The sequence below is a fragment of the Homalodisca vitripennis genome, chromosome 6, assembly GCF_021130785.1.
Source record: "Homalodisca vitripennis isolate AUS2020 chromosome 6, UT_GWSS_2.1, whole genome shotgun sequence".
Lineage (NCBI taxonomy): Eukaryota > Metazoa > Arthropoda > Insecta > Hemiptera > Cicadellidae > Homalodisca > Homalodisca vitripennis.
This window is the reverse complement of record NC_060212.1, coordinates 30,158,367-30,174,381: the sequence shown is the minus strand read 5'-3', so window position 1 is coordinate 30,174,381 and position 16,015 is coordinate 30,158,367.

Here is a 16,015-nt window from a genome sequence, read left to right as displayed (position 1 = left end):
ATATTGACAAGGATAGGGTTTCCAGGACTAAATTTTTAGGAATCTACATTGATAATAAGTTAAGTTGGCAGGCTCATATATCCTCAAAATTATCAAGAGTTATATATCTTTTAAAACAATTAACAAGTTGTGTACCAAGTCACTATCTGAAAACAGCTTATTATGCTTATTTTCAATCAGTTTTTCGATATGGTTTAATTTTATTTGGCAACTGTTCTAGGATCGATGAAATTTTAATTCTTCAAAAAAAAGGAATTAGAGTAATAACAAAATCAGAAACAAAAGCTCACTGTAGACCTTTGTTCACTAAATTAGAAGTGCAAACAATCATAAACTTATATATATTTGATTTGATTACTTTCATTTTGAAGAATCATGACTTGTTGAAATTTACAAATGAAATTCATGACCACAATACTCGTAACAAGAATAAGGCAGTAATTGAGTATCACAGACTAAGCAAATCTTTATCTAGTCATATTGTATTGTCTATTAAAGTGTACAATAAGGTTATTCACCTTATAAATGAAAATTCAGTGAAGATATTTAAACACAAATTTTATAAGTGGTTACTCAACAATCCCTTTTACTCTTTAAATGAATTTTTTTTACTGTCTGTGATCAATTTTTAAACTAAGAATTTATTTTTATACTGTGCAACTGTACTTAATTATTTATTAACGTTTTATAAGTGTTTGTCTAATTTTATTAATAAATAAATTTATGTTTTGTTTATGTATGTATAACTTATATTGTTTCTATTGTTATTTTGATCTCTAGTTTTCATAGAGATTAAGTTGTTAAGATTTTATTAATACATTTTTAACTGTTTTTTATTTATTGACTTATTTGTTGTAACTTTAAATATCCTTATATTATTTATTTAAGTAGGTTAGTGACGTGGCAATACTGCTCAATATAAATAACTTTGTCAATGCTTTTGTAAGCCTGAACGACAATAAAACATTTTCATATTCTTATTCTTATTCTTATTGCATTAGAATTTAGCTAGAATATTTATGGATTTAGATATAATAAAGTAAATAATATACAAACAATGACTTGTAGTTTATATATCAATAATGATGAAAAAGAACTGTTTTTTTGAACTTTTCAACCAATTTGCAACTTAAAAAGTTCATAATTCTGATCAAGACCAAATTTTTATACAAAATAGTTACAATTGTACTGTTCTTAAGTATGAAATTTGTATTTCAAATGAAAAAAGTTGGCCTTGGCATTAGATGAGTGGTACTGGCATATGCTAATTGCTAAAATGTGTTTTTTTCTGTTCTGCTTCATTGGATTACTGTACTAATTGTACTATATTATTGTACTAATTAAAATATCAATGTTGTGCTGTCAAGTACTTACCATTACACTTTCCTCAGGTGAATTCACACCAATATTTTCTACATCCTGAAAAATTACAGCAAACTTGTTTACTGCATGGTCAATACTATTATGACTCAGCAGTTACACAATAAAATACTGAATAACCTAAATATTTTGGGCATTTTATACAGCAGATTGGCAGACTTGGTGTGTTTGAGTGATTGAATGTGTCTTTGCTTCTTGTTCTTTATTTTGAATTTTTTTTTCTTACATTATATTCATAAGTTTTTCTTCTGTATTTTTGTTTTGAATACATTTCAATACTTTAAATTCATTTAATTTTGTATAGGTTAAGCAATTTTTTATATTCTATTTAAAGTATAAGTTAATAATTTACCACAATTGTATCAAACTGTGGCAGAGGGCTTCATAGCCCTAACTCTGCCTTTTTAATAAAGGCATTTTTCATTTCATTTCATTCTAAATTAAATTGAAGATCTTATCAGAAGGTAATATTTACTACAGAGTAGAAGAATATTCAAATGGATAAAAAGTTCAATATTGAACATAATCAACTTAAGCATTGAAACCATGAAATATCTGAGGATTGGACTATCCATTTATTAAAATTATTTCTACATTTGGAATTTGTTTATTTCCTATATCTTTTATTTATAATAATTTATACCTGTATATTTACATCATAGTAATAAACATAGTATAATTTAACCTGTTGACGAGTGCACAAAAAACTGGTCATGGTACCATATGTTGTTAATATGGTCCCATTATATTTCATTACTATGATAAAGCACAACAATTGCCGTAAGCTACAATAATGTCCTTAACTTAAATGTATTATAAAATTTTTTGGAGTGTTTTTGAACTCTTTTATTTGTTCTGAGAATGACTCTCTGCACATCCTAATTCTGTATGGGGGTAATATCTCATTGGATCTAAATTGAATTAATCACATGGACAACCTCAGAAAAAACTCAATACTAGCTACTTTGTTATAAAAATTAATTTTCCTCAGTAGCCTAGAAACAGCAAAAATAACTTATTTATCCCTTTTCGAATCCCATGAGCAATATGGTTACCTGCTGTAGTGAAACTTATACTACAATTCTTCAACGAATACTAATCGTACTAAAAAAATATATTAGAATACTGGCTGGCCTCCAATCTCTTAAAAGCTGTAGAGAAGTCTTCAAGTCTCTGAAAATTCTCACTATTATTTCACTTTAACCCTTCACACGCCACTTATTAGTCTATTACATTCCTATATTGACAAGACAAGTAAAATAATTTTTTCTTTAAGTTCAAAACTAATTTTTATCATAGCTAAATTATAAAAGTAAAAGCAACAGAAGTTTAAAACAAGGTATTTTACTTAAACTTAGCGTATTTTTTGATGAAAATAAAAAAGACCTATTTAAAAAACTGTTTTTCAAATAAATTTAAATTTCATTATAAAATGTAATGAAACGGAAAAGTTTTATAAAATACTATTTATTAGTATATTTTCTAATCACAACACTACCACATGATGAAGAATAATAACAAGATACGTAATAGAGGCACACTTGTGACAACCGAGAAAGCAGTAATACTTGCCACGGATATGTTTGGTTATGGCTTTGTAGAAGACACAGAACTGATGAGCAGGTGGTCAGAGTTAGACAAAGGGCGCTCCCCTCCCTGTACCACATAGTAAAGGTCGTTTATAAATACTTCCTTGGCAACTGCGATAAGCACGGAGCATGTACCGATCATTTCGAAGGCCTTTTATGAACTAAAAAACTCTCCCAGAGACATAATCCATAGTATCGGATATAACTGTATTTGACATTTCAGTCAAAGTGTACTATTCTAATATGTCCGTCTATGGTGTGGGAAGGGTTAAATTCAAGAAGTGATAATGTATACTGATAGGGAAAATTTTCACTGCCCTATAATACCAGAAATGCTGCATTCTGCAACCTTCCAGCACAGCTATATGAGCTGAAACCTTCATACATAGGAATAAACCTCTACCACCTTAACTGCTATTTAAAAGAGGTAAGGACTGAAGACTCACTCTACATGAATGGCTTCTAGATGGATCATTCTAATGATGGTAGAGTATCGTCAAAAAATGTATTGTTATTTATTTATTATTATCTTTGATATTGTATTTATTGACTATGATCTCAACAATAATTGTAAATAAAGATATTCTTAATCTCATTCTGCAGGCAATCTATATATCCATTTTAACATGTATGAATTTGTAGAGCTACTGTAAAATTCTCAGGATCTGTTATTGGCCAAATAGGGAATTGGGTGTGGCTGCCATAATGCACAATAGGTTAATTGTGTATTTTTAATTAAATAATAAAGATGACCATATTAGTATAATAGATCCATGCTTGAAGCAATTAATATACACTACAATTTGTATGGCGTAGTGTAAAGAATTTAATGTAGTATTTAAGGAATTAAAAATGGCAAATTACCAAATGTTATGTATGAATCATAAAAATATACTTGATAGCATTAAAATTTAAGGAATACTAAAATTGTGGTATTCTATTTAAACATGTATAAGAATATAGAATATAATTTTAAATTAGTCTATTAGTATTGTAAATTACATTGGCATTGAACTGTTTCCTGATCAATATACCACGAATACTGCTCCTAAATAAACTGTACATTTCAAAAATGTAGTATTAATTTCTTGTTATATATTTGATTTAATATCGCTAGTCAATGAATACACATTTTCCAGCATTAATTGTATCCTTGTGAGTCATTTCAGAATCAATTCATTTGTGAAGTTGCCTGATGATGGAATCATTGATTCTGAAAGGCCTCGCAAGAATAAAATTAATAATGGAAAATGTGTATTCATTTACTAGTGATTTTAATACCATGCTTCAAGATTATTCATTTATATATTTGGTTAGAACCTGTCACATATATATATATTTTCTTTTAACTGATAATGTTTAGTAAATAGTTTTTGACAAAAGTGTACTTTTTCACTTTTTTCTTAATAATACGTGTTATTTTTTATGATGTGATTATCTGTACTCACTTGATCATTTGTAGGAGCAAACTCTGAAGTTTTGATGACTGTGAATATGAGGAAAGTAGCTAATAAAACAACAGTCCTTGTCATTTTGCTCTGCACTTATGGATACTGACACACCGTTAGAATATTTATATTTTGTCAGCAATTTTCCATGCATGTTCCTGACTTAATTGTTTGCTGTTAACCTTCACTTAAACTTGAAATTCTCTTTTGAAGATTTTTGGCATTGTCTACCACAATATGTAAAATATATATGTACGATATATAAAAAGTCTTGATTGAATCAACATAATGTACATTATGCATTATTTATTATCTGTTATGCTAATCTAAAAACTATGTAGGTAATAATTCACCTATCATGATCATGGGTTATGACTCTTTTGATTTAATTTTTATTACTAATATTTCTTAAAATAGTCTGACACTGTTATTATTTGCCGATGGCACGTCTTTGATATTAGCAGATTGCATTTGGCAGAAAGCTTAGGACCAAGCATCCTTGTATCTCATAACAATAAAATTAAAAACTAAGGTATGACCACTTTTTTAACATCTACATCCAGAAACCTATACATCTGAAAATGATGAATATTAACGATCAAGGTCCTAGGATAGATTTATGATATATTAATAAATACGCTTATGGTTGTGGTATTATTGAGTATTTGGGTGGAACAGTTCAATATCAGGTGCAGTTATCGATTAAAAATTGAACTAGATTCCATAATTTACTATTATCCAATATTCCAATATTAATTTTATCATTGCAAGGCCTTTTGGAATCAATTGTTCCATCATCAAGCACTTCAAAAATGAACAAATATTTACATTCTTCTAAATAATAGATATTAAAATAACATATGATAAAAGATTTAGAAGTATGATTAGCCAGTGTAAAATATTTAATCTTGATTTGTGTTAATGCTAAATGTTTCCTAAGCATTTAAGTGTATTGTGTTAGTAACTTCTTTCAATAATCGTAAATTTTTATTAGGGATGGTGTGTCCAGATTGAATATAATGTTTCGCAATAGCAGATTTTTCATTTTTTCCATTTTGTATATGTGCAAAGTGTTCTTTGAATCGTGTCTTGATGTTCCTTTTTGTTTGACCAATGCACAATTTATTACAGTCGTTGCATTTAATTTCATAAGTTCAATACATAAGTGAATGAAGTAAACGAGTATTGTACTTCATAGTCCTAACTTCGCCTCTAATAAAGACATTTTTCATTTTATTTCAAGTGAGCTTTACAATCAATTTTACAATGATTGTCAACAAGCTGTCAATTATTTTGGTTATTACAGTTGATAATTTATGTGAGTGTGGTGAGGTATTTTATTATTATTGTACTAGTCAAATATTTTGTTATTTGCACAATGAGTGACGACAAATTCGTCCAACAAACAGCCACATTATGGAGTCAGGAGGATGTCTTGAGTCCATACAAACTGGACGATGTGATGTGACGTTCCACATCCATGTAGCGAAAAGGATCGGTTGACTGCCACCGGGTTTGCTCTGGCAGACGGTTTCCTGCTTTTCATTAATAAAGCAACCTTGTGTGCAAATTGTCAAGCTTTGATTTATGTTTATTTGAAATGTGTTTAATATACATACATACTTATAAAATCTTTAAATATATTTACATTTTTATTTACTATACAAATTAGAATTTATTTATTAGAAAGGAAATGTATATAAAATAATTGAATTACTTGAAATGAGTTTAAACATATTTACAAATTGAAATAATAATACAAATGTTATACAATAAAACAAAAAGGCAATATTTTTTGTTCAAAAACAATGTTATGAAATGGAGAAATGACGTCACAATTAATTATGTTGTTGTTGAAATTGTTAAAAAGAAATCCATAAAAATTTTGGTCTGACATTATGTGGAATTAAAATCTTATTATGTAGATTGACGTACATATAAACTGCGACATCTTATCTTCTGGTGGTTCTACCTTGCAGCTGTGTTGACCAATTTCAACTAAATAACCATTAGAGAACGTTGTTGGCAAAAGAAATAGCACATGTGTGTACTGTGTTGTCTTCTAGTTGTTTTATTTTATTGAATACTGAAAATATTCAATAGGCAATACTGAATCAGCAGATTGCACTTAAGGTGGCATGAGTAAGCAGTGAAACTTGTTTCCTGGGACATATTTTTGTTTTTTTTTATCACTGTGGCAGCCGTCTTATAGCGCAAAAGCAGAGTGAGAGTAATCAGTCCCCTAGAGTGTCATCTGACCTCTCACTAAATAGATTGGTGTCTTCTTGGGTTATGGGTCTGATTACGGGACATTACCTAAGGAAACATCTTCACAGAGTTGGTGTCCTTTGGGAGGATCCGCTCTGTAGAATGTGTGACGAGCAGGAGGAAACTGCTGAACACCTGCTCTTTGACTGCCCTGCAATAGCAAGGGAGCGGTACGTCATCTTTGGTAGTTTAGAGTGGATAGAGCCACTGCCTGCTGGCAGCAGGATCCCTGTTTCAAATCCATCTGGACCCTAGTAAACCTTTTGCTATAGAAAAAAGAAATACACTATTTATTATATTTTTAATTTTATTTATCAAGAATCAAAATACCATACCATAAATTCCATAAAGAGGTACATTTATACTACTGTCTGCTTAATTGATGATATAACAGATAATTATTGCAGGGGCTATGCCTAATAAATACCCCTGTGGAGCTTGTGCCACCAGTGTAAGATACAAAGCACTCCTCTGCACAGGCCCCTGTAATAAATGGTTCCACTCAAAATGACTTAATGTGGCAGACAAGATGTTTAAACAACTGAAAATTGAGGAAATAGAGAAATGGAAATGCCCCACCTGTACAGCCACCCCACAAAGCCAGAGTATGCAACATGTTGAAGAAAAAATAAGAAATCTACAAAATCAACAAGAACCAGATCTTGAAACCTCTCTCACTCTGGCTGCTGAAGTGGGAAATGCCCTACTGGTGGAAAATGAGAAACTTAAACAAAGCCTGGAACAGATAAAATTGGAAAACCTAAAACTAACTACAGAAATTAACCAAATAAAAAATACTAGCAATGTGTACTATGAAGCTCAAATTGAAAAATGGAAGAAGAGAAGCTATACTGCAACGAAACCTGAGTCTTCTTGAAACCGTGAACGAAACTGACCAACAACTGGAAAAAGAGTTTAAACTGTGAGAAGAACTAATAAGGACTTTTGAAGATCATGACAAGAAAAATGGAGAAATAATTCATAAATATGAAGAAAAAATAAAGCATCTGCAAGAAGAAATGACACAACTTAAGACAAACAAGTATATGGTAACAGATAAATTAGACAGCCAAAAAAATGTCAAGAACACAGAAACGCAAACTTATAACTCAGAGTCACCGGCTAACTCGGCCCAAAATGCACTGCAATTGGCCTCAAATAAATTCTTACTGACAGAACTATTTGAAATCAGGACAAGACAATATAGAAAATATCATACAGCTATCAAACTCCACTGTAATTTGGGACATAGCCCAAATAAAAATAAGGCAAGGTCAAATAGAAAGCTTGATTAAAGACATGAAAGATCAAGCTCATCCTTCTGATACCCCCAAACCAAAAATGAAAAAGCTTAATAAATCTGTCTTAAAACCCTATACTGCCTCCTCTTTAACACCTGAAAACAAACAAAGACAGGTTAAACATGGGAAAAACTACTTCAGCATCTCACTGTAGGGACGAAAATACAGAGAGGAATGCGAAATAACAGATAGTCAACCACAGCAACAGAGAGAGCAATCAATCCTGCCTGAAACCAGACCTACACTACATAAAAATAAGTTTAAAGTCACAATATCTCCCCCAATCACAGCAGTCAGGCGAGACCCCTCTGAATCATTACAAATGTTCTATGACAGAAGCATTAAACAAGTACAAAGTGAATCATCCCTATCTAAAAATCTAAATATCCCTAGAACCAGACTTCATCCAAATAAACCCTTAAAAGAGGTTTATCAAAGGGATGTGAAACTCTCATCTGAAAAAATTACAGATGCCAGCCAAACTTCTTTTTTAGTGCCAACAACCAAGCGACTAGCAACAACACCAAACCTAAGAAAATGCCCTTGTCGCAACCAGCCAAGTTCACAATTTTCCACCAAAATATTAATGGCCTCAGGAGTAAAATTGACAGACTAAACCACAAACTCAAACTCGCCAACCCAACCATGGTTGTACTCACAGAGCATGGTCTTTCTAAGGACAAACTAATAAACACTTGGCTTGATAATTACGAGTATGTAGGGGGGTTCTCAAGACTTGAACATAGGAAAGGTGGAGTTGCAATTTATGCCAAAAAAAAACTTAGGCAACGAAATTTCCTGTATTGACATCACAGGGAAACAAATAGAACTTGTCTGTGAAACGCAGCTAATAAAAAATCAAAATAAAAAAACTCTGAACTATACATCCTGGGTATATATAGGCCTCCCGCTCACCATTATCTCGAAAAGGCCCTTGATAACTTGTATAATATACTTGACGACATCCCTACCTGGAAAAATCCAATTATCATAACTGGAGACATAAATGTGGACTGCCTGGCTGACGGAGATGACAATAAACTTCTGAATGAAGTTCTCATGAGTCATGGTATCATCAGGATCCCTCTACCACGAACAAGGATCACTGCTTATTCAGCAACATCAATAGACATAATTGCAACAAACCTGATGCTATCAGAAGTTGAAACTGCAGTGCTTCACACAAGCCTATCAGACCACACCGGTCAGATATGCAAAATAAACCTGGAACTTGATAAGGCTGTAATGCCAAGAACATCTCGAAGGTTTTTCAATGCACGTAACCTGGAAAACCTCAAAAATATTCTAGTGCGTGAAACTTAGGAAACTGTCTTAAATACAGGAGATGCAGACCAGGCATACACAGAATTCAACAAGATTATGAGAGAAGCATTGAACATAGCATGTCCCACCGTACAGTCAAGATCTAAGAAAAAAAAGTCAACACAAACCAAGAACAGGAATGTGAACTGATGAGGCTGAAAGGAGCATATACTGCAGCTCTTAATAAATCAATCCTGATAAGCACTGAGGAAAATAAAAAACAAGCCAATGAAAGAAAAAAAGAATATGATCTCCGACTGAAATATTTTAAAAAGGAGGCTGCAATATACTACATTGCAAATGCAGAGAACCAGACCAGAGCAGTCTGGCAAGTAATAAATAATAACCGCTTCAGCAACAAATCTCAAAAAAATTATATAACATCCATTAACACAGAAGACTTAACAATAACAGACCCTCAACAAATTGCTGAATACATGAATCACTTCTTTGCTAATACTGCAGAACAAGCTCTGTCAAACTCCCAGCAGGCACTTTTAAAAAAACTGCCAACAATCCATGAGAGTGAATTCAGGTCTTTTGAAGAGAGTTTTAGACCAACAAGTAGAATAGAAGTACACAAAACAATAACATACTTGAAATCAAAACTGTCTTCTGGAACAGATGAGCTCCCATCAACAGTCCTCAAACATTGTAAAAATGAAGTGCTAACTCCTATAGTTGATGTAATAAACAAATCTTTCCAACAAGGCGTCTTCCCCTCTCTCCTAAAAAACTCGTTAATTTATCCAAAGTACAAGAAAGGACCCACTTCCCTGGCCAGCAACTACAGACCTATATCTCTCATCTGCACCCTATCAAAAATTTTTGAGAAAATAGTACTCACAAGATTACTCACTCATCTAGAAAACAACAATCTTTTAACCAGCCGGCAACATGGCTTTAGAAAAGGCAAGTCCACCGCCACAGCCATAACTGAACTAGTCGAGACTATAATTGATGCAGCTGAAGAGGGGGCCACAACAACAGGAATCTTACTTGACTTTAGTAAAGCTTTTGATAGTCTGAGCCATAAACACCTTCTAGATAAACTACATACACTAGAAATAAGAGATACAGCGCATCAGTGGCTCCAGAGCTATCTCAGCGGAAGGACACAAATTACTGTAATAACTCAAGTGGTCAACAAGACATCTCATAAATTTAGATCCACACAAACACAGATAACGAGTGGAGTTCCGCAGAGGTCTGTGCTTGGCCCTGTACTATTTATTTTATACACAAATGACATCATTTCGACGCTACAGGACCACTGTGAAGTATTCCTCTATGCTGATGACACTGCCCTCATGGTTTCACACAAGAATGTTAAATAGCTGGAAATTAATGCCTACATTGCTGCAAGTATAGTAAAACAGTACAGTCAGGAAAATGATCTTGTACTGAATGAAGAAAAAACGCAACAGCTTTTTTTTGGCCCACGAAGAAGGAGTGCTCTCGAGCTACCCAATGTCTCAACATCTAATGAGGCCAAATACCTTGGGATACCTAGACAGTGATCTCAATTGGAAAGCTCATGTAGACCAATTGTGCAAAAAACTTAGCACTGCCCTATACATCATTAAGCGACTCAAACACATCAGCAACACAGAAACCTCAAGAACAGCTTACTTTGCGCTATTTGAGTCGTTAATGCGCTATGGACTGACTATATGGGGGTTTTCAGCTCAAAGAAATCTACAAAGGGTACTGCTCCTGCAAAAAAAGGCCATCAGAATAATAGCTGAATTGGGCTTTCGAGATTCCTGCAGAGGGGTGTTTAAGAGACTGAAGCTGCAGACAGCGGCCAACCTGTATATCAGCGAGGTAATAATATATGCAGTTCACAAAGGACTTGACCAATTCTTGGAGACCCATTCCTATAATACCAGGAACAGAGTTAACTATAGACTCCCTGCACACCACCTGACTGCCTATGAAAAAAAGCCTTCCTACATAGGGGCAAGGCTATTCAACATCCTTCCATCAAAGCTGAAATCACAAAGAAGCAACAAGAATTTTAAAGGAGCTCTTCTTGACTGGCTAATGGAGAGGGAGTTCTACTCTGTTGAAGAATGCCTGCAGATGGGGAGACCTTCTCATTGAATGACCATGTACCTCAAGCTAAAAACTCTTGACGCCATTACTGTACTCTATGTCCATGTCAATAAAGATAATTTTGTCTGACAAGGGTGGGGAATTTCCCCAGGAGGACCTGATCGGTCGTTTTCGGCGGTTTGCAGAACTTCTGAAACCGTAAACTGGTCGACCTCGTGGTGTGCTTCCGGGGGGGGGAAAGGCCCTTGAGGCTTAATTGCATGGCAATAGGCCCCATTAAAGAAGAAGAAGAATCAGTCTCACTCAGCAGACTTTAACAGACTCAGCATGTTAACTTTTCTAGGGTGGCTAGTGCCGGCAAACATGGCAGAGTCGGTGAACAAAATGGGATGCAGAATACTCTCTTGATTTAAAACGAAGTATTAACTGTTGAAAGTATCCAACAGAGAGCAGTAACATGTTCATTTCTGCACTTTGGACTAAACAAAGTTGCCGTTTATGGGATTACCCCATAAAGTGATAACCCCAAAGTTGGTGACATAGAAAGACGCATATCAACAGCATTTTTTATTGTCCCCTGATGCGGAATTTGGCTATAAGTACCAGTATGGTTACTTATTATTTACTTTCTGTATTTATTAACAAGTTTTAGTGTTTAGTTTATGACTATTGTGTTTTATTTTGTGTGTTGTAAATAATGTAAAAAGTGGCAAAATCAAACCAGATAAAACCCACCAGATGAATGTTTTAGGGTTTATCACACAAAAGATTTTTCTGTGTAAAATGTTCAGTGGTTTCCCATATTCAGTTGGTCTAAAACTATTTAGCAAACTATACACAGTACATACATATTTAGTAAATATAAAATATTTCTACTTTATAATATTATTCTATGAGGTGGTGGGAAAATATATTTTTAGAGAGTATACAGTTTTATCTATTAGAAAATACTTCAGTCTCTTTTTAAATATATTCAAATTTAATTCATCTCTAATTTTTTGAGGTAAATGTTTCAGAAATTTCATTCTGAAATCAATTGGTGTCCAGCAAGAGGTTTTTAAAAGAAATAAAAAAATACTTTATTAAAGAAAGCATACTATTCAGTAAATGAATTTTTTGATGACTCATATAAAATAGAGGTTTTTTTTATTTTAGATTGTTATAGTAGTTTTTAGATTCTGATAGTTTTATAGTCAACAAGGTTTCAAACTTCTTACTGAATCTTTATATTAAGAACTGGTTAACTTTGTGTTATTTAAACAAATGTTTAGTGATATTAAAAAATTGTGGAGCTGGACTGATCTATTCCCATAAGCATAGTTTTCTTTTATACATTTTCAAAACTAAACGAGTTGTGATTTTGTTTCTTTTATCCAGTAAACAATATTTTTCTAATATTGTACAGGTGAGATTGACAATTTGTCTTTTGAGTAAATAGATTATTTTTGGCAACAAGAATTCAATCAAGGATATATTGACCATATCCATTATTTTAAAATTTGTAACTTTTAAAATGCTCTTTTATTATTGTTTCATTATATTTCAATTTTAGTATAATTCTTATTGATCTTTTTTGTTGTTATAGAATACCACCAATATTTTTCTTTGTTGCTGAACCAAAAAGACATACCGAAAGGCAAGTAAAAGTGAATATTCACAAAATATATATGCCTCGAGATTTTCTGATTAAAAAAAAGACATTCTATAAAGTGAATAGAATACAACATATAGTTAATTAGATAATAACACAATGTAGAAAAATAACAATAAAACCAACTACCAATTACAGACTGATTTTGCTCGCTAAATTAGGGGGTACACTAAGCACAGCAGAAGCCTTACAAAATACTATTAATAAATTAATTAAAAAATTGTTTTACCTACCTCTTTTGCACTTTTACTGCTAGCCCTTTTATTATTGTACTACTCATTGCCAGGGTGCTACATTTATTCAAAACATGCAATCTGTTTCGTAAGATCCGTATGGTTTAAAAAATGTTCCAATGCTGTTTTATTATAATAATAAAACGTTAAAGTGTAAAACAAATTCTAAAAATGTTATAATAAAAACTTTATGTATAATATCATAAAATCGATCAATGTTTGTACAATTTAGAAATGTTCGTACCTTGAAAAATACCTACGCTATGAAGATTTTGTCTAAAACTCAACACCACAATATCCCAGGTTGTGGCTTGTCATTTATAGAATAAAATAGGAACCAAGAATGCTTCTAATGGTCCTTCTCACCATCTTTGCACCCAAACGACCATAGTAGTGAACATTATGGTGCTCTAACATAATAGTATCCAGAAACAATATAAAAAAAGGCAGACGTCTGATGAAATAGAAGTTGGTGTCCAATAAATCAGAGATATATCAGGTTCAGAGGCGGCTGTACTGTAACAAGTCTGTATTCCTTTCTCCCACAAGAGCGCCTTTTGTTAAACTATCAATAACTCTTTTTGGTTGTACGTTCACTTGATGTCTTCATTCAAAGGTACAATTGCTCTGGTACAACTGCACACATCTGAATGCCTTTGGCTGTTTTTTTTAATTTCATAATTTAAAGGTAAAAAAGCTTGTTAAACAGCAAGCAATAATATTGGAATATCTAAACAATGTTGTGATGTCTATATGTTGTATTTTAAAATACAATATTTTGAAAAACTTTTAAAAAAACCAAAGGAATGAAATCGTTACAGTTTAGCATTATTTGATTATTTCTTTTGGATGAATACCAAGTTAGGCCAGCCCCTTACGACATAATGGTGCAAGAATTGATAACTTAAATGTAACCACTAACTTATTTGGTGTATATTAAATAATGACACAAGTTTCTCAAAGTGATAAATTTTTTTACTATGTACAAAAATAATGTAAATCTAATATATATACATACAGAGAAGGAACAGAAAGCAATTACAGAATTATTTGCTACTGCACCAAAAATTCTTATTTATAAATGTTCTTAAATGAACAATTAAATATGTTACTTTTATACTTTAATTAGTACAATCATCAAAAAAGGGATATTTACAGGTATAGCAAAGAATGAAAAAACTCTAAATCATAATTATATACAATTTATCAATGAACAAAAATAATCTTTTAGATACAGTTAAGTAATTAAAACACAAGATTGGAGAAAATTTATATGAATAGTAAAATACAGTGGAATGTGGATAATTCAACTTTTCTACCGGTCCCTTAACACTTACACTATGTATTATATTTAAATTTGTATGTACATTACTTATGAACTAGGATCTCTAAAAATAGACAAGCCAGCATTAAAATGTCTAATACTGTAGTTGACAAAACTATATAGCCAGGTGCACTCATTGTTGTTCAGACCATAGCTGTACTAAGTACAATGAGTCACACGATGTTTACAAGACTGAAAGAGTCCCCTTCCCATCTTGTTGCTTGCCACACCTTTTGGATTTCCAAGAATTTATCAATGTGGGCAAACTGAATTTATCATACATTACCTCACCACTCTGAGGGCCAGTGTCTCCAACCCCTACTACTCCAGCACATAACCCTCTTCACCACATCTTTCATAAGCCTTCACTGTCACAGCGGATTTTTTGAGATGAATGTGTTAGAGCTGTGCATAATGATTTTGTTATACAAGGGTTATCCAGAAAGTAGACTATGTTTTGCTCTGTAGCCGCTAGGGTTGGAACTATTGCAGCCATTTTGATGTCAGGGCATTTCTCCATTAAGTGGCTATCCCGCAATGCAACTGAGAGGTTATTGTCGCTCCTTGTTGTTTTACAATAGCAGTTTTAAATGTGTAACGCAATTGAAAATCCCACCAATTGTGAAGTGCGATCGATAATATAGTTTTGGTTGGCTAAGCACAATAAACCAATTGAGAATTATCACCAACTCTGTGAAGTTTGGGAACGATGTGATTACTAGAGGTGGAGTGCGTCAGTGGTTTATTAGGTTTAAAAATGGCCATGATGACGAATAAAGTGGAAGGCAAAGCATTGTGACGAATGAAATTGTCGCTAGAGTCGATGAGAAGATTAAAGAAGACCGCCGATTCACAATAACAGAACCTTCATTAAGTTTTCCTCAAATTTCAAGGAGTTTGTTACATGAAATTGTTACGCAGAAGTTAGTTTACCATAAATTTTGTGCAAATGGGTGTTGATCACACACAGCAAATGGATGATTTTAAGTGAGAGGTATTTCAACATCCGACTAACAGTCCGGACCCTGCACCCAGCGACTACCAACTGTACCAACTCTGCAATGAAGACCTGGCGTATGACGCAGCACTTTGATGACAACATGGAACTGTGGGAGGGTGTGACTAACTGGTTGATTTCAGCAAAATTTTATATTTCTGGAATTTCAAAACTAGTTCAACGTTATGACAAGTGCCTAAATTTGTATGGTGACTTTGTAAAGAAGATTATTTTAGTGTCACTTTCAAATGTATATAATACGACATTTTTCTTGAATTTTGTCTTGAAACGGCATTATAACATTAAGAATTTAGTTCTATGACAGTAACGGAGCCCTAATCAATCTTTTCAGCCCTTTCAATAACACGTGTGTAAATTAAACCTTAAGGATACTTCAAATTTAATCACTGGCCCCTTGAATGAATTATCTACATTCCACTGTA